Here is a 22,178-nt window from a genome sequence, read left to right as displayed (position 1 = left end):
GGTTTGGCGATGTGACTTCATTCAATTATAGGTTTAAAAAAACTACAACAGTGTAAATAGTCTGGGTTATGTAGTGATAGTTCAGTGCATGAGATTGCATGCCTGATTATGTCAATCTTTTCTATGTTGTAATTTGTTATCTCTTGAGCAATGAAAACAATAGTTTGGAAGAGGGAGTCTATTGAGGTGGTGAGAGGCAGTAAAGGTTAAAGGCTTCATAATCTTGTTTTAAAGATGTTTATGGTTTTTTGAGGACAGACTAGAGTAACGATTTTACTTGGCTTCGGTCAGATTTTGCCCTCTTGAATTTGGCTGCACATGCAGGATCTGGAGCAATCTCATTAAGAGTAGATTATACTAGGAGGCAAGTCAGGCAGTCCAGGTAGAGAAAAGGGAAGTAAGGAAGTGTGAGAAGAGACTAGTTCATATTGGGGTCTCTTTACATTTTTTTAACAAAATACCCCAAGCTCCTTTTTTATAGTGCTATATTGAAATAATAACACTTCGGGATCTCTGTGGAATACATTTTTTGGCTGGAGTTTAGGTAGATCTAGTAGAAGTCATAGTGGGAAAATGGAGGCTTGATATTGAAAGTGGAGTTGGGTTTCCCACTTTTCGATCATAAGTTTAAGAGAGATCATTGCCAGCATCTTAAAATGCAGCAATAGTTACCAGAGATTGTTGTCGGAAGGTCAGAGGAGAGCATATTAAATCCAAAAGGCAACATTGTACAGGAATTGGGAAGCAGTGTCAGGTGGTTGGCAAACAGTGGGAACAAAGGGACAGAGGATAAAACAGATTATGTACAACGAGAGAGGATAGACGAAGGAGCACAAATACAGTGGTAAGCAGAGCATCACTCTACAACCAGTCATGTTGCCAAGTCTTTAAATGGGTAATATTCAGGCTTCAGTAGGAGAATGTGACAGCAGAAGCAGCTTCACAGAATAACACAAAGCTTTCGGTGAGGACACACATATTGAGGTCATTTAGAAAGGAAAAGGTAATTGATAAAAATTAGTTTATTACAAAAGGTAAAGTGCAACCTAGGCAGAACCAGGTTTAGTCTTTGTAGTCAATCATTTGCCCCATGTTTTTCTAGTGAACAACTATTACTAGTCATTTACTAGGGAACCCCTGCTTATTTGGTTTAGGAGAATACTGGGGCCCAGCTGAGGTGGTAAGAGAAGCGTATGTCAGAATAAATACGTTTCTACATCTAAAATTTGGAAGCGGGTTTACAGACAAATGCAAAATGTTTAGAAAATAAACACACTAAAATGAATGATTCAGATGCTAATGGCTGATGTTGGATACTGTAGACGGAGCAATGGTAATGCATAACTTGGCACCAAAGACTGAGGACAGACTAAGATTACAGGGTGTGGTGGTCCCAGCCCATGAAGGGGTATCACCAGGTATTGTGTATTAATGCAGAGAGTAGTGAAGATGTGATGACATCAGAACTGCTCTCTGCATCATCCAGGACCACTTAGTGCCCAAAGAAAACCAAACAGGAAGAGGACCCAGCACATTACATGACCAGTCAGAATATATCAGAAAATGTGTGTGTATATAGTGGATACAATATAACCTACTGCTGGAGGGGGGCATCAGGGGGAAAGGTGTACTCTGTGGGGTGGGGCGTCTGGAGCTTGACTTTAAAACCATGTTTTTGTTTTTTCTTTGTGTCTTGCTGGGAAATTTTACCTTTTTACATGAACTGGAGCTAGAACAGGATATATCTCCAAAGTAAAAGGGAATGCTCCTCTTGTGTAGTTGTCCCTGGATCAAGTGCCCTTATTGAAAGATTTACTGTAAAATTTGGATGTCCCTTAACTTTCTGACTGTGACAATGGTCACCAAGACAAATAAAGAGGGTGAATCTACCCAGCGAGGGCACACATGGCAATAAAAACACTTGCATGTCTATTCACTAAATGGTGAAGAGTTTGGAGAAGGCAAGAGAAGTTAACAGTCTAGGACAACATAGCTGAATTGGAGAATTTTTCCTGTTATAAATGTAAATGTAATTTGGCCAACATGAGTTTAGTTAATATAGACAAATACTCTATATGACTGGAGGACTGTTCCCACTTATTCTAGTTGGGTATAATGTGGTTTTTTAAAACAGATTGCTATATTTTGTATAGCTTCAGAATTTACTGAATCCACAAAAATGTTCCCACACTGCAGAGGAAGTTTGTTTCCCATTTTTTTTTTTAGTTGCATTTTTTTCTCAACCACCCCAAAAATACACAGCCCGGACTTAGCCGATCTGTTTAAAAGTCCTTGCTGTAGTGTCTGGTGAATTGTACAGCATATTTCATTTTTTTTTTAAGGACCCCTTCGGTAGATTTTATTAGGAAAATGGTGGTCAACACATGGTGGTGTGAATTGACTGTACGGGCACAATGGATTTTTTTTTTTTATGTGGGTGCATTTTACCTGCAGAAAGGTGTATGACAATACACCTGGTGTGGACAAGCCCTAAGAATTGTCTAGAGGATTTAAAGTTAAGGTTTTATTATCCATGCCAGTTTTATTTTAGTGTGTACACAATTAGACTTTTAAGACTTTTTTTCCTTGTCATGTTGCTCATACCTGCTACAATGAGCTTGGGAATAATTTCAAGAATAGTGATATCCAACAGTGGCACAGTTGTCTTTTTTTCAGTAGTCCTTGAAACAGATGCGTTTAATTCATACTTGGCAGCCATGTATTGCTGTGGTAAAGTTAACATGAAAATACAATTCTTCCATTTACAATGCATCATTGATTATTGTTGTTGTGATGTTTATTATCATGTTTTGTGATGTGGGTAGTGTCTAGTGAACTGACTGTTACCACAGTGCATAGTTGTGGGATTTGATTTTAAACATGTACACCTCCCATGTTCCTTAACTACCAACACCAAATAATCTAAAAGAAATGTAGCAATGGCATGAGTTAATTTAACTGTATTCTGTAGGATTATGAGAATGATGCCATAGGATTCAGCCAGTCATATAAAGGGGGAAATCGATTTTATAAATCGTAGCAGCCAGAACCTTGTACTTGCACATATGCTGTAGTAGTCTGATTTTGTCCTTTTTACTGCATTAACTATTTTCCTGAGTCCCATGATGCTCTGGTTCATGAATGCTCCAAAAGAGACCACTAAGAGGTTACGTAGGCTAATGAACATCGGATTTGCAGTTTAACAATTGGATCAGAGATATGAGGGTGCCCATACTGTTGCTTGGTTATTGTACAGTCAGACCCTGGGCTGTCATTTCCAATGCAGGTGAGCATACAAGTCTCTGCACTACTTGCAATGATGGATATGTTAGACCGGGATTTGCCACTTTAAGTGCCTAAACATTGAGATGTGAGCATTCTGTGTCTTCCTTCAAGGACCCATCTTTTTTTCCACTTGTAAAAGGAACCATGCTTTTTAATATCGGATTAGCAAGGTCAATCAGAGCCCCGGTATCCATTTGGTTTGATATCACGGGTAGGTCTGTGTTATATCTGTTGCTTCCGACTTCACACTAGGGTTTAGATTTATGGTCACACAATTTAACACTTGGTTTTCTTTGTAGAATAGGCTAAACTGTAGACTTGGCTGTGAAATATTTTGGCTATAGATCTTTTTATTTGCTTGTGGCCATACTTCTGGATTACCTGTTTATGAATTCCTAATATTTGCTAAATTCCACAATATTTTATTGTCTTTTGTTTCATAGTAGAGGCAGTAAGCAAGTCATATGAGAAAACTAGTTATTGCAATAATATACTCTTAGAATAATTGCTGTGTGTGTTTTTGTTTTTTTTACCTGTTTCTCTTTTAGTGACCCTTTCCATACTTTTTGCTCTGATCTATAGTGTGTGTGTGTGTGTGTGTGTGTGTGTGTGTGTGTGTGTGTGATTTTAATATGTGACTTAATGGTTTTAAAATTATTTTGCTGCACAAAGCTGCTTACAGAACTGAAATTCAGTATACTTCCACTTTTTAAAAATTATGCAATGTGCCAAGAAATTGCATAAACTGAAGACATTTTAGGTTCTTTCAACCTTTAAGCAATTGCTGAATTTGCAGGATTTTGCAGTTATACGGTGTGGTCTTGTATAATTTTGCCAATGTTATAGATATGGCATATTTATAGACTGTATCATGTGGTTTGATCATCATAATGGTTTGACGATTAGGTCAGAATCCCTAATACATGTCCCTAGCACTATTCTAAACCGTGTGTGTTCCATCTATCCCTTATAGGACGACTTGTTACTTCCCCAGTCAGAGCTGAAAGAGTTGTATAATGAATGTAATCATCTAGTTTAGATTCAATTTTAAGCAAAGCAGAATGATTTGCCCATTGCTTACGGTGGAATTGTTACCATTGAATGATTTCTTAAGTGCTTAATTCCCAATAGTCTTGGCAAATATGGGAGAGCATATTGGATAATAGAAAAATACTGATCCATCTTTAAAGGAATTGAGTTTAAAATAATGTTATGTGTCCTCTGCTCAACACTTCTTGCTTTCTTAGCAAATTGTAAACAATGTGCACAATGGCCAGTTCTGTAAATAGAATGTATTACCCAATTTGGGCTTGATGTATACTTTCTCTGCCCTCCATAGTGTGTGTGTGTGTGTGTGTGTGTGTGTGTGTGTGTGTGTTATTTTATATTTATATTTTTTAAGTTGCCTTTTTGGTTTAGAGCACTCAAACAGATTGAAAACATCAGCGGTACAAGTTGCTAGTTACTCCATTTGTCTGTCAGTGATTAAAAGACTTGGTTGTAAAACTTTGTGATACGTATTATAGTGTCTTTAATCGTTTTGAGCATTTGGTGTCTAATTGGAACCTTTGATGTTCCAGTTCAGACAATCTTTGTCTCAGAAGTGTTTGTAGAGATATGGGAAGTGGCAAAGCTTGAGATTGTACTGTTGATTTAAGAGCCCTCTTATCTGCCTGGAAATCTGCATTACCCTTGCTGTCAGAAGGCACGTGATATGTTATGAAATTGCTGGGATACCAATTTATAACAAATAACACATACTGTATGTAGAAGCTGAGCAGGGATCAAGGTGAACTGCACAAGAGCATGTTACTGCTTGGTTTTGTTTTGAAAGTTTTTCCTTTTGCATTTGACTAAACAACCAGACTTGATGATCTCTGAAAGATCTACCTTTCTTAAATTGACCAATCTTCATATATTCTGTCATATTAGGGTTAGAGAACCAACACAAAGCTAAAAGCGACCGTGAAGGAATTGTAGTATTCCTGAGGAAGGAACCTCATGGGTCCCAAAAGTTGCATCTTTTAGTAACTTATGCTGGCCAGTAAGGGCTATCCAAACATTCTCTAAAACATTCATTTATAACCAAAATTTGATGGCTTTAAAAAATGTTTGTTTTCTATCAATAGTGGCCTGTTGTCTGTTGAACAATAGAACTCGATTTTGGCCCATTTGATACAGTAATTGTGAAGTGGAGAATAAAAGAGAATACGTTTGGGAGACCACTAGTCCAAACGTACCCATATAACGGACTGTGCAGTTTTTCGTATAGTTCTGTCTCTATCAGAGCAGGCTGTCCTGACACTACTGTTCATAGTGAAGCCACGTAGGCTTCAGTACAATAATGGAAATTTAATAAAATGTAATTACATTTAAAAAAAAGTTTTGAAGTGTGTGGAAGGGTCAGAACCACTGTCAGGTTTTTATTTTCTGTTTCCAAGCTGAGGAGATAATTCTCTGTAACCCTGTGGCTATTGGCACTGAAAGCGAGAGAAAAATAAATATTTTGTGAAGGGAAATCTGCCCAATGGAACACAGATGGCAAAAGGAGTTTTCACCATTAACTGCTCTGTTTGTCATTGTCCCCCCTCTTTTTTAAAATGTATCCTCCTGAAGTCCTTTTGAACTGCTGTCTCAAAGCCATTTGGTTGGGACTTCAGCCTGCACAAGGGCTTAAGCAAACTAGGGCTCTAGTGGAGGTCTTAACAGGAAGAACTAGGTGATGAAGGTGCAGTAGCAGACACACCATTTTAGGTCTAGAAATAGTATTGCCTTTGATGTGCTAATAAACGTGCTTACTCAGCCTTACTTCCTTAACGGCACCACTGCTATCATCATTGAAGCTAATCGTCAATTTGATTTTGCTAGTAGTGAAAGTAGAGGAGTTTAACTGTGGTTTGTGATCCCTGTAATACTACTTATTTGGATAACTCTATGCAGGCACTTTATTAGGTGCAGACCAAGTTTACTGGGTAATAGTAAAGCAGCTCTTTTAGGAATAGTGTAACTTTGAAGGTATAATTGACTTGGCTGAAGTCACGTATATGTATGTATGTGTCTATATATACATACAATCCTTATATACCTAATATGAGTTGTGTGAAAAAGTGTTGGCCCCCTTCCTGATTTCTCATTGTTTTGCACGTTTGTCACACTTTAATGTTTCAGATCATCGAACAAATTTAAATATTAGTCGGATAACACAAGTAAACATAACATGCAGTTTTTAAAGGAAGGTTTTTATTATTAAGGGAAAACAAAATCCAAACCCACATGGCTCTGTGTGAGCCATGGCTCAAGTGTTTGCCCCCTAAACCTAATAACTGGTTGGGCCACCCTTAGCAGCAAGAACTGCAATCAAGCGTTTGCGATAACTTGCAATGAGTCTGTTATAGCGATGTGCAGGAATTTTGGTCCACTCATCTTTGCAGAATTGTTGTAATTCAGCCACATTGGAAGGTAGACAGCAGAATTCATGGCTCCATTTATCACAGCAAGTCTTCCAGGTCCTGAAGCAGCAAAACAGCCCCAGACCATCACACTACCACCACCAGAGTGTCAGTTGCTAATACAAGAGACCTGCACCAGCGCTGGAGGGATAGCTGAAAAGGAAAATAAAGAAGATGATCGAATCAAGAGGCATCATTTAAGGTAAGTCCCTACAGCTGGATTGGGAAGGGGCAAAAGAAAATTCTGACTTTAATGTCACTTGAGGCCCTGTTCACACGTTTACGTTTTTGTCGCGAGTTCAACGCTCTATGAACGCTCTACAAAACGTACAAACTTGAAAATTCCATTGTTTTCTATGAGTATGGTTCACACCTTTCCGTATTTCAGCCCGTCTGAACGCGCTACAAAACGGCCTACGCCTGAAAAGGTACATGTACTTCTTTGGGGCGTTTTGGTCTCGTGTTTCCATTGGGATACAGCCAAGTAGCCCTCGTTTGTCGCGCATTTTTTTTTTTTACCGCGAGTCGCGTTACAAACGCGCATATTCAATACGTCTATGTGTGAACCCAGCCTTAAGGAGCATTGGCTACTTGGTCCCTGGGATTTGTCCAGCCCTGACATCAGGCTTGTCAAACCAGTATTTCTTTGGACCATATGTGGCCTTCTTATTTCTTAGCAGGCCTCAGTGGTTTAACAATGTAAATTGGATTAGGCCCCAGCTGTTCATTTGATTTAAAAAAACTACACTTCCTCATGTAATTTTGCTGCTCAGTACCCTGGGAAATATTTTAATGTTTTTATCTGAAATAAAATGTTAAAAGTTGCAACTGCTACGAAAATGTTAAGCCGTAAAGTGTTACTCTCCTTTCCTGGAAGTAAGTTTGGATCTCACTGGACATAATGTTGAAAATTCACCCCGAGCCAGACTCTGGATTACCGCCAGGGAGGTTAAAGGAGAACTATAGGGTGTTTCCCCATAGTTCTCCTAAGGGTCACGGGACGACACAAACTAGCTTCCTCGACGTGACCCAAAGCTCTGCGAGCTGTAGCTGTATACTGAGACCGCCACAGCCCGGACGGATCCCGACATTACTGTCAAGATCCACCCAGCTGCGTGATTGACAGCTGGCTCTGCCTATCTAGAGGCAGAGCCGGCTGTACCCGCCCCCTCCCCGTCTGTTCTGCCAGTCAACGCTGAAGGATCGGACAGGGGGGATTCCCTGCAGGGAGCCTTGAGTGATGGTCATGGCTCTCTGCAGGGACAGGATCGAGGAGTGAGCGAGCGATGGTATGTGTTCGCTCACTTCCCGATCTATTGAGCCGACGTGTGACAGTTTCATTGTCGCATGTCGGCTCGAACTATGAGGCTGAGTGATTTTCACTCACCTCATAGTTCTCCTTTTAATGATTAATTCCAGTTGGTTTGTCCCATTACTTGAGTTTCATATGCCTGCTCTAATTGGTCAAATTTTTATTGAATATAAAGCTGTGTATGGCCACGTTTTTAGAGCTGTTTTTTTTTCCCCCTGTGCCATTTTTTATTTTTTAAAACCGATCTAAAATAGAAATGGCTTCATGTTTGTGGTTACTTGCTGGCAGCAGCCAAAGCTCTGTATTCTGAGTTCTGCCTTTTTTTTATGTAATTATACTTTGGCACAGGCAGTCTAGGATCCTTGGATTGCATCATCCTGCCTCCAAAACAGGGAACATTTTCAAATGCAAAGCACTCCATCCTGTTTCAGAAAATTGAACCATCCCTCCCTTTTTTCTCTATCTTTCTGATTACAGCATTCTGGTATTAGGGAAAGATGTGGGAGCTGCCAATGTCTGTGTCTCTCTTAAAATCCTACTCTCCTGGCTGTCATTAGTCCAGTGACTACAGTACTTCTTGAGTTGATGACTTGTATGCAGATAGGTGTTCTGACTTTTGGATGTTTGCTTGTTCTGGATATTGATGCCAGGGACTACCAGGCAACTAGCATTTTCACAATTAAGTCAACATCAGTAGTCTCCGTATTCACATCTAAAGTGTTTCCTTTTTAAGCTTTCAACCCTTGAAAGAACAGGCACAGTTAGGCAGCGGTTTGCTCATGTACAGGAATAGGCAGATGCTCTGGGTTGCATTTTGTCTTTTTTTTTTTTTTTTATCAGTTTATAGCGTTATGGTATAGTTTTTAGATTTGACATTCACCATTTTCGTCCTTAGCTGAAACTTTTTTTATAAGAAATTCCTTTTGTTAGTTTACACTTGTATAGACATTACGGTATGCCATTTACATGTGTATACGAATACCAGGTGCATCTGATTAAGATTAAAAGCATGGTTTGATAATAGCTTGAGGTTGGTGAAAATGTTCAGTTTTGTTTTTCAAGGATAGTCAGGTTAAAGGAGAACTATGAGGTGGGTGCTTTTCACTCATCCTCATAGTTCTAGCCGACCTGTGACAATGAGACTGTCACAGGTCGGCTCAGTAGATCGGGAGGTGAGCGAATAGTTACCGGCGTTCGCTCACCTCTCGATCCTGTCACGGCTCTCTGCCGTGACAGGGGAGGGGCTGGATTCCCCCCTCCCAGCTCCGATCCGCCAGCGCTGACTGGCGGAACGGACGGGGGAGGGGGCGGGTACAGCTGGCTCTGCCTCTAGATAGGCAGAGCCAGCTGTCACTCACGCAGCTGGGCGGATCCCGGCACAATTGTCGGGATCCGCTTCAGCTGCGGCGTCTCAGTATACCGCGAGCTGTAGCTCGCGGTATACTGAGCTTAGGGTAACGGGAGGACGCTAGTTTGTGTCCTCCCGTTACCATAAGGAGAACTATGGGGAAAAGCCTTAACCCCCATAGTTCTCCTTTTAATATTAAAAATAGGCACATGGCTTAAAGTTCGGTATGTTTAGCGCCATCCTAGCTGGGCGGCAGCCCTGTTTCCACCGTTCTGGTTCCAGGGCACGCTGAAAGCTCTGCAGGTGCTCTTATTTTAATACGCTTTCTGAGGACCTTACCAGACGTTTTTTCTTCAGTTTCCTATTTGGAAACATTGCAGTAATGGAAGTTTTTTGGGCAGGATTGCCTTGTTTTATACTGCTTTACTTGTTAAAAAAAAAGCACATCCAACATCAGCATTTATAAGAAACAGGACATATTAAGCTGTAGTTAATAGTAGAAGGGTTTCTGGCTTTTGCTTATGGAAAAAGAAAGGATGTTAAGTAACTTTCGTCTCCCTCCTGACTCAATCTGTACACGATCTATGATTCTTTCCTTGTGATTTTTATGAGCTCTGAGATGTTGCATGTGTCAGCTGACGGTCTTAAGTTGGATTATCTTGGATAACCCCTCTATTGGGGTGTTGGGAGTTTGCTGGTAAATTATTTAATGTGACCAGCATCTAGTAGTGCACTGCTATGCACAGAACATGGGCATCATTTGCACCGGGTACCCAGGGCACATGTCTTGCCTAGTGCCCTGGGTGTGGGGACCACTGTGTCCTGTGTTGATGGGATGCGGGTAGAGCTGCAACAGTTAATCGATTTTAGTCGATTAAAATCGACGATTGAAAACGTTAGCAACGTTTTCGATCGTCGATTCGTCGGCTATCGATTGATTTGCCTGTTCGGGGCTGTTCCGGGCTCCACATGCGGCCTGAGCCACACGTCACACGCTGCGGCCGCCGTGCCCACGGCACAGGCCGCGTAAGCCACGCCCACCGCACAGGACGCTGAAGCCGCGCACGCTGCTGCTCTACTCCTCTACGCGATTTAATAATCGGCCAACTAATCGATTATGAAAATAATCGTTAGCTGCAGCCCTAGATGCGGGCAACATTTCAGAGCCCAACATGCTGCTCCTCCTCGGCACCACCACTCCCACACTTTCTTTCTGGCAGCAGCAGGGACATGGGATACTGAAGAGGCTAAGGGGGACAACTGTCCACGCCACCACAGGGACTAACTGGCCATAAAGGTAAGTTACTGATAGTGTGCGCAATTGATTGCGGGTGTGCGGCATTCATTGTGTGCGAGTAAGCATGTGTTACGCATTAAGTAGAGAAGGGTTAAAATCCCTGCCAGGTTATTGTGTTGGCGTCTGTGTCCCATTAGCAAGGTTTTCCTTCACTTCCTGTCATAGAGATGCATGAAATTAGAGGCCATCTCTCCAAAGTGAACATAATTCCCATGTTGGAAAGCTGTCATAAGAACAAGTGTTCCCATTGGAATATAACTTAATCCTCCTGTCCCATCGCACTCCTGACCGGACAAAAACCCAAATCCACCTGGGTGGGTGCGGTGGTGACAACGGATGCCTCCGTGAAATTTAGATAGATTAAAGTAGTCACTCGCACTCCATGATATTAAAGTCAATGCTGTTTATTGACTGAGAACACGCATCTCCTTAGCGACGTTTCGAGACCATGCGGTCCCATCCTCAGGCAAACTGTTTGCCTGAGGACGGGACCGCATGGTCTCGAAATGTCGCTAAGGAGATGTGTGTTATCTCAGTCCATAAACAGCATTGACTTTTTAATATCTTTAAGTGCAAGTGACTACTTTAATCTATCCCCATTGGAATATAGACTCTAGTTCAGTTTAACTATTCCCCTTTAAGCCACGCCCACTGCAAGGAGGGGCTTGGTGTGCCAGAAACCGCTACATTGTGTGCCCCCAGGGTGTTCCAGGTTTTTGACTCCCCCTGAAATGATGGCAGATGGCACAGGAAGCAATAGCTTCTTTGCTATCTGCAGACTTTCTTTTTTTTTTTTGCAGTTGTCAGAATAAAAAGAAAAGGCATAAGAATGCATAGCTAGATTCCTATTGGCTATTGCAAAGTGCAATAGCCAATAGGAATCAAGCTATGCAATCGTATGCCTTTTTTTTTTTTTCTTTTCTGAAGGCCAGGCCGCGGCTCCCGATGTCAGAAAAGAAAGAAAAAAAAAACGATCCCAGGCAAAGGTTTAATCTGCTCGATTGAGCAGATTAAAGCTTTCCGGTAAAAAGTGTGTCTCTCCCGGGCGGCCGGGAGAGTTAGGATGTGTACTCACCGGCCCAAGCAGCTCCATCAGGTGACTAAGGGAAGGGGGAGGAGTCCAGTGACGTCACGGACATCGACATCACTGGACTCCTCCCCCTTCCCTTCGTTAGCCGACAGAGCCACTTGTGGAAGGGGGGAGGAGTCCGGTGACGTCGATGTCCGTGACGTCACCGGATCTCCGACGGAAGACCCGGAAGCCGGCGGAGATGTGAGTACGGAGCCAAAGAACTTTGATCGATCAAAATAATTTTGATCGATCAAAAAAATTAACGATTAATCGAGGGATTAATCGTTAATTTCCGCAGCCCTAGAAAAAAATTAATTTTATTTTTTTGTTTTTTGTTGGTATTTTTCAATAGGATAGTATGCGCAGGAACCTCTATGAACTTTGACTGCTGTATTGATCTGCCTCATCCTGGTTACTTTTAGATCCATATGAGGTGGGTTTTTTTCCCTTTCAAGAAAATAGAAGCTTAGTCACACTGGTCATAAAACAAAGTGAAATTCACCTTTCTACAAGGGCTCATTGTCACATTTAAAAATGCATGCTTTTACAGCAGTTCTTAAGTCACAGCATATGCTATCCAGACAGTGTAACAATAGGGCTACACTGGTAAAACATGTGATAATGCAATCAAAGCTTATTTGAAAGTATCCCTTTAATGTAGTGAATGCTGCCTTCTGTCTGCCCATCACTTTCAACAACTTCCAGGATTACTAGTGTGTTTTGCATCTCTTTCCCTGCTGCTTGATGTGATGAAATTTTGATTGCTCAAGACTACATATCCCATCATGCATTGCTTCCAGCAAGCGATGATATTACTTTGTTTAGACGCTGAGTTTTAGTTCAGATGGCAGGCTTAGAGTGGTGACGCAAGGAAGTGTATATTCACAGGGCTGAATGAAATTGTGTCTGCATTGAGGAAGTACATCCTATGGGCATCTTCAATAAGTTTACAATCTTCTAGGTGGCTATGGCTATTTGGAGTGGGATAGAACTTATGGAAATTCAATAGAGAAATGCATATTAAGTTTTGTTTTTTGACCGTAGATACTGTTAATGTACATTGCCATGTGTATTTTTCCTTTGTCCATTTTGTTTTGCTTTTATTTTTTAGATTATTTATTTGTATTTTGAAAGATGGTGGCATTGCTTTAATGTTAAGTATAACTAAGGGAAACTTTTTATTTTTTAAAAATGTAGTATTTTTTATTTCTAGATTTGCATAGCGAGTTGAGAGGTTAGCACCGTTGTCAGGTTTTTATCGCTGTCTGTGTCCCCATTAGAGAGATTCACTCTCCCCAATTGTCCTGATCACCAATGAGAGTAAATCCAAAATTTAGAGTTGCCACCAGAACAGAATAGAGGGATATCTTCCAATGGGGACACTTGTTCCCGTGAAAACTGTCTAAGAGGGCATTTTACCCACATGTTGGAAAGATATATGCTTTAACCTAATTCCATGGGAAAGGATGTGAAGGGGAAATCCTTTAATGAGACACAGATTGTGATTTGACAGTGCTTTTAACCCTCCCTGCTCCATCCAGAATGGGGGGGAGGGGTTGGCTTTAGATATACCTTTAGTAGTGCATGGAAATATACATTTCTCCAAAGCCTTGGAACAGGCTGCTTGACTTTTTAATCCTGTCACTTTTAAATGAGGCTGATAATGGGATGAAGTTGAAAAAATGTTAGGACTATTTTATGAATGAAGAAAGCAGTAACAAGACACTTCAATTTTAGCAGATATAAACGTTAGATCAGTATGATTTTCCAATTTGCTGGTCTATGCAGACTATCCGTTTCGAGAAATGCTATTAGTGCAGATGAGTCATTAATCAATTCCTTGGTGCTCTAGGGAGGTATTCCTCCACTTCCTGTCATGGAGACAGAACAGGAAACTATAGACACTCCATAGAACAGATTTCCCATCGTAGACATTTTCTTTAACCTCCTCCCGGCCAGCCGTTGTGAAAAGAAAGCGGTCGGCCAGGAGCTTCCTGGATGTGAGTGGCCGTCTAAAGACGGCCTGTTGACCCTGCCCACTCGTGCGCGAGCAGGAAACTGCTCAAATTTAAAAACAGGCAGCAATGCATTGTATAACGTGTCGATTGTGCGCCGAAGCCCCCTCTCCGCTGGTCCCGAGCTCAGTGTGCCCGGTGCGAGCAGGACCGGATTTACCCTCTCTGCCGCCCCAAGGCCGGGTTCGGCAATGCCCCCCCTCCCTCCCTGCTGAGGGAATGCGGTGGCTGCAAGGTTGGTATTTATTTTTTTATGGGGTTTTTTTTTTGTTTCTCTCCCTTTTTTTTTAACTTTTTTTTTTTTCTTTTTAAATTTTTATTTATCTTGTCATCTTTTACTTTTTTATAATTTTTTTACTTATTTTATATTCTTACAATTTTTTACTTTATTTTATTATTACTTATTATTTTTTACTTTTATTATGTAATTATTTTTTATCAATTGATATCAATTGATAGCATTTGGAGGTGACAGGTTCTCTTTATTGAACCTGTCACCTCCAATACAGGAGTTCTAGCACAGCACTGTGCTGGAACTCCTGTGACAGGGGAAGAGCACAGCTCTCCCCTCTCACTGTCTACACGGAGCGGCAGGGTTACTTTTAACCCTGCCGCTCTGCTTACAGCTCTGCATTCTGAAGGCGGCGGCGAGGACGGAGCCGGGAGGATGCATCATGGAGAGAGGTAAGTGCAGGGGAGAGAGTGTGGGGGGAGGACGGACCGGCACTCTGATTACAAGTGTTCTCGGCGACATCGCCGAGAACACATGTAAAGAAACAAGTAATTTCTCCTATTCTACATTTAGCTCTGCTTGTGCAAAGCAGGGCTAAATGTAGAAAGTAAATTACTGCCCGGCGCCCGGAACTCTATGTTCTGGGTGTTGGGTGATTCAAACCTGTGACGCCCCTCTGCTCAGTGCTGCCCTGAGGCCGGGCCTCGGTGGCCTTTTCGGGAATCCGGCCCTGGGTGCGAGCCCGGGACCAGCATCGTGGCTCTGTGACGGGAACACTATCTCTCTCCGGTCCCCTCTCCGGGGTCAGAATACGGAAATGATGAACATTACATCACTTCTGCATTATTGTGTCACTCTCCGGCTTCAGAAGCTGGAGAGATGCTGATGAAGCAGATCTCTGCTTCATCAGCTATTTTGGGGGTCCCTAGGTGACATTAGGGGTCTTGGAGATACTGATGTCGCCATAAAGAGGACCTGTCACATCTCTTTGCTATCGCATAGAGGATTTCTTAGCCCCCTATGTGATAACAATAACGTTAAGTGGAAAAAAAGGAATAGGAAAAAAAATGTAAAGTTGCAAAAAAAAATAGTCGCACATGAAAAAATAAAAAAAAAACATGCATCGGGTGCGCATACATGCGGAAATTATGATTACATTACACCACACCGCATATATCGGCGCAAACGTTGGAGTGAGAGCAATAATTCTAGAGCCATTAATCACGGATAACGCTGAACTGATGAGCAGTAAAAGCTTTTAAAGCGTCGCTTATGGTCAATTTTGGGTATGGTAGTGTTTTGCGGGTGCGCACAGTTTTAAGGCTTGACATGGTGTCTATTTAAACGACGTGACCCCGTCTTTTATATTTTACCAAAAAATTGGGTAACAATAATTGTTTCCTAACAACATAATGTAAAACATTTTTTTTTTACATTTTTTTTGTAGATTTTCCTTTTTAATATAGTAAAAAAAGAAAAATCCCAGTGGTGATTAAATACAACCAAAAGAAAGCTCTATTTGTCCCCAAAAATTGGTATAAAATTAATTTCAGCTTTGCATGACAGAATAAATGTCAAAGTGCTGAATACTGAAAAATGGCCTGGCCAGGAAGGGGGTGTAAACACTTGATCTTCAAGTGGTTAAAGTGCAAATAATCAGCAAGAACGATCAATGATAACCTACAATCATTTCAATATAGAATACTTGGCAAATATTTGTTAAATCTGCACAAAAGCTTTAACTCTATGGCCAGCCTACACCTCCAGCATGTTTTATAGTAGTCTAATACAGACACACAGTTGTGAAACTGAGAGGATTCACTGAGGATTCATTCATATACAAAGACTTTTCTTTGTAGCTCAGATTGTTTGAGAGGCGAAATACATCATATTTCTTGAGTACAATTGTTGCTCAAAGAGAATCTATACAAAATAAGAAAGAAACCGGGAGCCAGTTACACAAGTGAATGTAAATAGCCCTGGGGGTCTGCGAGTTGTATCTGTCTGTTTTGTATTGAAATCTGTGTCGGAGCACAGTGGTTGGATCAAGTCAGGGCACAATGGAAAAGCATTCAAATTTCCATGTGAGTAGATAAAGGAAATGCCATTTCCTACTTACAAATGAAAGATCAGTGTTAGGAAATGGGAATCACTGGGATGGCCAGGGGTCACTCTGCTACCAAACAATAACAGAGTATTTTTCCCTTTTTTTTTTTTTTCTCTTCCTGAAGGTTTGATGAGGGGTGACCTCTTAAACACATTTTGTGTGTCACTTTTCCACTTTCACCTCCTGTTAAATGTTGAAATATGGCAAGTGATTGTTTTGATATGTTACTTTTTCTAGGACTGCAATTTTACCAACATCTGATATGAGCATTATTTGTAGTGTATGCGATACATATGCCCATAGCCCAGGGGTGGAAAAATTTAATATGGCATTGAGGAGCCACTCTGTCCATTCCAGGACCCCCTAGGATTTTTTAGGAGCCAGTTTCATTGACGGAAACTAGATACAAATTACAGCTGGTGCCTAAATATTGAGGTTTTAAGGACCATTGGGTACCTGGCTCCTGAGATTTGTCCGTCCTGCCATAACCCATACTGTGGAAAGTAACAGGTTTACTCTGTGGGGAGAAGTGTTAGCCACATTTTACTTACCTTCCACTCATTTCCTGTTGACCCATTCTGCAGCCCAGATAAATACCCAGTACTGGTAAATGTGGAACATGTGACCCTCCTTATGCCTTCCCACAGTGTAGCAGTAGTTATGAGCGGTGGTTTGGTGTAAAGCTCACCATACATGTCAAGCTGGCCATACACTGTTTTGAATTTTGTTGCAGTTTGTTCGTCGAAGCATTCAATCTTGCCATCTTTGAGTCAACTGATTTTGTTCACAAGCCCTTAAAAATTTTGGCCAGACCTGCTACCTGAATGGACTCCCAGATGTATTAATCAGGTTTCTTTAGTGCCTATCACATGGAAATTACAATATGTATGATTTGTCCCGAAGCAAAGTCAGATTCAGGGTTAGAATGTTGTTTGTTCCTGCTTCCTCAATTTTCCTTGTCACTCAATTAAAAAAACAAACGTTGATTAGACCCCGCTAACGATTAGAAAGTCGCATGAATGTTCTAAAAGCATAAAACATCTTCAAACACATGTTTACGGATGTATGACCAACTTTACAATCTGACAATTTGAATTAAGTAGGACTGTATAATCTGAATTAAGTAGGATTGTGTATATTGCATAGTTTTGGTAAGACTAAAGCAAATTGTATAAAAACTGCGCAGTCAGATGGTAATTGTGTATTGGATTTGACTTTCCTGCCATCTTTGGGAGTTTCAACTTTCTGGGAAAGCACAGGGAAGACCAAAAAGGCTGCAGACACTGCCTTTTGCAAAGAGAACCTGTTACTTCCAAAGTACAGGTCTGCATTAAAGAAAACACCGCAGTCAAATTAGATTTTCGTATGCGATCGTGTTTTCGTCCGATATTCGTATGGTTGATGGGCAGTGTACAACCCCAAATACTGTACAATCGATCGACTTTTGGCTAACCAGCAGGTTAGAAAAAACTTCAGTCAATCGTACGATTTTTGCAAGGTTGGTGGCGTTCCCATATGTAAAAATTTGTACGATTTTTACACTGGGCGTGCACAGACAAAATACGTGTGGTCGATTACCGCAATTCGTCCCGGTGCTTTCTTCTAATTACCGCTAAACCAACCTTGCGATAATCGGGGCAGGATGGGGCCGCCATACTTAAATCGTACGACGGTTCGATCATCGGACGAAAAGTGTCAGCCAATCAGAGCTCACTGACTAGGTATTTTTTCTGTCACAGCTTTCCCTTTGAGGATTAAGCAAATTCTTGTGCATATACATCAAAAACTACACTGTAGAATATTTCCCTACATGTATTGCTATGCAGAATAATAGTGTACACATACACTATATTCAAATACATTTTAAATGAAATGTAGAATCTCTCTCTATTTTGTGATTAGCGTGCCCTAAATTGTCACGCTAACCTTGGCCCAGCACATCTGAAGCCTTTTGCTCACTTAGCATAGATCCTTTACTTCCTATATCACCTTTCAGCACGTTGTGCCAACATGCCAATGCTTATAAATAGTTTTTGCTATCTGAGGATGGAATATTGGAATGCACCGGAAGTAACACTGCCAGTTCAGTGCTGGGTCTTCTACTAATGTTACTTGGTGACCAGCAGACAATAATACTTCCTTCCCAAATGTCAATCCCTAACCTATTAACTGAGGTGCTAATTTTAGACTGTCTTTTTTTGTGTTGCTCCTTATTTTTCCGATTTAGGTAGTATTGATACAGCGCGGTTCTGCATAGCATATGAATAAGTAACTAGGCAGGGTATGATTGATGATTAACATAAGTGTAGCACAGGTGTGTGCTTTTCGTCCCGCTCAGATACTTGTCCCTGAGAATGGTGACCATCCTACTGTAAATAGTGCATAGGATGACCTGTATTGAAAACATCTTTTTTGCTCACTTAGCATAGATCCTTTACTTCCTATATCACCTTTCAGCACGTTGTGCCAACATGCCAATGCTTATAAATAGTTTTTGCTATCTGAGGATGGAATATTGGAATGCACCGGAAGTAACACTGCCAGTTCAGTGCTGGGTCTTCTACTAATGTTACTTGGTGACCAGCAGACAATAATACTACCTAAAGCCCTACCTAAAGCGTACCTAAAGCCCTGAAGGTGCATATCATTGATAATGTGCCAGCTGCACAGTAAATCATTTTCGGGCATAAATATTTAGTAACACAAAGAAATGGCTTTGTTTTTTTTTTTTCATTGTTACCCAAACCATGTGGTTGTGCATAAACATGGTGCACACAAGGAGTACTGTTGGGTATCGAAGATTAATTATGTCCACTGGTACATTTGATTTTTAATTTTGGTATGGGAAAACAAAGCAAGGCCCTTTGAGACATGCAAGCAGCTGCCATTATTTTTATTATTATTGCAGGTATTTCTATAGCACCAACAATTTTACGCAGCACTTTACTCACACATACATTCACATCAGTCCCTGCACTTAAGGAACTTACAATCTAAGTTTCCTTCCTCACGTGCATACAGGGCCACTTTAGACAGGGGCCAATTAACCTTCCATCATGCTTTTGGAGTGTGGGAGGAAGGCATTAGCAGTGTTAAAACAGGAGAAAAGTGACTTGGGGGGTAAACCCCAAAAATAACTCGGGAGCTTAAAGCCATAATGTGATCGTATGCACAGCATATTAGCACATTATGGCACACTGACCTGCCAAACCGATCCTCTCTCTCTCTGGCATTTCCATCTTCGCCTTGGTCCTCTTCCTGGATTGGCATCTTTTGCCTCTTAATATGCCAGGCCAGCAGGAAGTAACTCTAATTTCTGTTACCTCTTGCACATGCGCGGCTCAGTGTACGAAAACAAAAAAAATGCAGAATGGTAGAAAGAGTAAGCTTTTATAAGCAGAAGAGAGTTACTCAGTCTCTTCTGCCATAAAAAACCTAATATCTTTATCTATCTATCCCTATCTAACTATCTTTCTCCTTTATTCCCATTTTAAGAACCTATATTGTAAATTGTGGCATTGCATGCACGGTGTGACTATTTCATTTCCCTGTCTCTTGTTCTACGTTGTTTTCCAATGGAGACTTTAAGCTGCTGAGTTTACCAGGTTACTATAAACTGCTTCAGATCTCCTATGGTTTAGAATACATTGATAACTGTGAAGTGTTTTGTGCAACTAAAAGTGTTGATGCTGGTTTGGTCTAGTTAACAAATTCTGATCTGGAAGTGTATTGCTGCTTATGTATATTGGCTCTTCATTCATGGCGATAGCTGCAGCCAGTGTGCTGTAATGTTCATACATAGTTACATACATAATATTTGAGGTTGAATAAAGACATTTAGTCCATCAAGTCCAACCTACAACATTGTTCATCAATGTTCACCAGAGTTGGGCAATCAGTCCAAATGATCCGGTGTGCTGGGAGGGTGAATGTTGCACTCTGACCTGGATTACGGATCTGTGATCATGTTTTACTGCTGGAAAAATAAGGAAAACAGGCAGATCAGCTTTCAGTATTTTGTCTGAAGGTTTCTGCTCACATTAGTACCCCAATCAGGAGAAGCAAATAACATAAATAAATTATAATTTTTTTTTTAGCATTTTCATAAAGGTGAAAAGTGCCCTTTCACACAGGCGGCATCTGTTCCAATCAACAAGGGAATTGTACACCCATCCCCTGCAAAACGGAAGGGATTTAGCTCTGCATTGTCCTGTCAGGTCCGCCAAACTGGAACTCTGTTCACATTTTGTTTTGTCAGAGGCACTTGGATGTAAATGGATGCATGTCTGTTTACATCTGACTCCCCATAGACCAACATTGAGCTTGTGATCAGATCCTCCCGAAAAAATGACAGGCAGACCCGATTGCTGCAATGTGCGTGTAATGGGCCTTAGAACCTCGGTCCGGTTTTTATCGATGTAGGTCACCCCATTAGGGGTAAAATCTACCCCCTTTTTGTCCATGTGACACAAGAACAAAAATAAAAGCAAGGATAGGTTCTAACCCTCTCCTGCTTGATTCAAAAAGTGATAATTTCAATCACTTCCTATCCCTGTGACACCCTAACACAAACTGGAAGTGGGGGGTTAATCTCCCCAATAAGGAGACGGATGGCAACAAAATCCTGACAGAGGCTCTCTGCCTTCTCTACTTTATCTATAACTAAAAAGATAAAAATTGTGGCTTTAAAGCGGTCCATTGTGAAAATAACATCCAAGGTAAGCTTAATACAGACTAAAGGTGTCCTTAGGCAAACAATGGCTGTCACTCAGACTTCCTGTTTTCATGTTACTTCAGGTGAGAATCTCTTGTGAGTCAGACGTCCACTGATGTATTCTTTCAGGGGAAGAGATTGATAAGATTCGAAAGCCTCTTGTCTTTGATTCCCCCAAGATAAAAAGGCGCCTGGAACTTCTTCCACCCCTTTCTCCCTTTGCACCATAGGGAAATCTATGGTTATTGGCCGCAATGGCCCCTGTCACCATTCATGTGTGTCATTCACACTGTTGGCAGCTGAAGCAGAGCAGAATCGTCTCTACTTCAGGCATACCTGTCATGAGAGAGGTATAGGCCTGCCTTTGCTTGCCTCATGAAAATCCTAGTTGACTAGTCTGGCTTCCAGACGTTTGAATCACAGACCTAGAATGAGCGTTCTGTAAATCAGTGTCAGAATCCCTTATCTCTGTACTTAAAAAGTATTGAAGTAATTCAATTAGTATGACAGCCAGGGAAGGAACATTCTCAAAAGTGGACATCCGCAATGTTGGCCTCCATAATTCTCTTATACCAGAGTGCATCTGTTACAAGTGGATATTGTCTAAATGCAAGAGGTATGTGTGTTCCTACTTAAATCTTTTTTTTTTTTGTTTGCGTGTGTGTATTTCTTCAACATCTGAAAAGTAATTGTTGCCTCTGTGCAGGAGTTTCCTATAATAGACTTGTCACTACTGCTCTCTGTCTCCTTGTGCTGAGTGACTGGTCTTGTATCCACCCCTCCTGTAGTTTTCTGCAGGCAGGCTGTAGTGGGTGGAGCCTGCTGGGTCCCTCCCACAGCTCTGCTCACTGTACTGGTTATGATGATGTTTCTTCTAACTTTTAAAAGCAAATACCATAAATCCACTGTGTAAACCAAATGCTTTTGCAATTTAAGATGTTTGTGGCTTTTGAGAAGTATATTTAAATGACTTTTTTTTTACCTGGAGTTCAGCTTTAAATGTTTGGATTTTTTTCCACCTTTTTAAGCAGTAAAATTTAAGTTTTTTCACCAATGCATTGCAGGGTGTCCTGTATGGTATGTTCACCTGCTTTCTTCCATTGTAGCTAGTTTAGATGGTTTTGGGGGTCCACCAAAAACACAATATAAACGCATATAACCCATGAATTGTGGGAGGAGCTCATCCACCTACAACCGCTCATCGTGAAGAATGGAGTAGACCTTCACAATGCTACGGATGACCGTACAGTGTGGCCCCTATTATGGGTGCCCTACTATATTGATATCACACACACACACACACACACACACACACACACACACACACACACACACACACACACACAC

At 41.1% G+C, this 22,178-nt stretch overlaps 1 protein-coding gene across 2 annotated transcripts in view; it reads left to right on the top strand.

Moving 5' to 3' along the window:
- ETV4 (ETS variant 4) overlaps positions 1–22,178 on the top strand; it is a 63,757-nt gene that overhangs the window by 5,802 nt on the left and 35,777 nt on the right. The gene's annotated exons all lie outside the window — the stretch shown is intronic.

This window comes from Nanorana parkeri, unplaced genomic scaffold (genome assembly GCF_000935625.1).
Source record: "Nanorana parkeri isolate BGI_ZX_2015 unplaced genomic scaffold, ASM93562v1 scaffold2283, whole genome shotgun sequence".
Lineage (NCBI taxonomy): Eukaryota > Metazoa > Chordata > Amphibia > Anura > Dicroglossidae > Nanorana > Nanorana parkeri.
The sequence above is the reverse complement of the archived record's forward strand: the minus strand, read 5'-3'. Positions and strand labels throughout refer to the sequence as shown.